Here is a 465-nt window from a genome sequence, read left to right as displayed (position 1 = left end):
AATCTCTGCAAAAGGTCGATAGGCTTATCGAGATTCTGTATATTTCCGAAGAGAAATGCTGATGAAGATCCTAAGATTAGGGTTTCTGTGAAGGATGAAGGATAAAGGGAAAATTGAGAAGAATATGAAAGAGACTATGTTTGGAAAAGGTGAGGTTGTATGTACAGAGTATGGTGAAGGATGATTTGGAGGTCAATAGGGTGGAGCCGAAGAGTAATTAATCGGCTCCGCCTGCGGTAGCCATGAAGACTACTCCTGCGGCGTCAAAGCCAGCAGGGGTGGTGGAGAAGAACAATAGAAGATTTCAAAAGCCATTGAAAAGAAAGGATTTGGGGTTGTTAAACCGAAAGGGCTCTGATAGCATGTGAATGTTTGATTAATCCACCACACCTAAATGGTGTGAAAGTTATCTTATTTATAATCAAATAAATTACAAGGATATGGAAATAGTAATAAATGGAAATA

This window comes from Cucurbita pepo, chromosome LG17, assembly GCF_002806865.2.
Source record: "Cucurbita pepo subsp. pepo cultivar mu-cu-16 chromosome LG17, ASM280686v2, whole genome shotgun sequence".
NCBI lineage: Eukaryota > Viridiplantae > Streptophyta > Magnoliopsida > Cucurbitales > Cucurbitaceae > Cucurbita > Cucurbita pepo.
The sequence above is the reverse complement of the archived record's forward strand: the minus strand, read 5'-3'. Positions refer to the sequence as shown.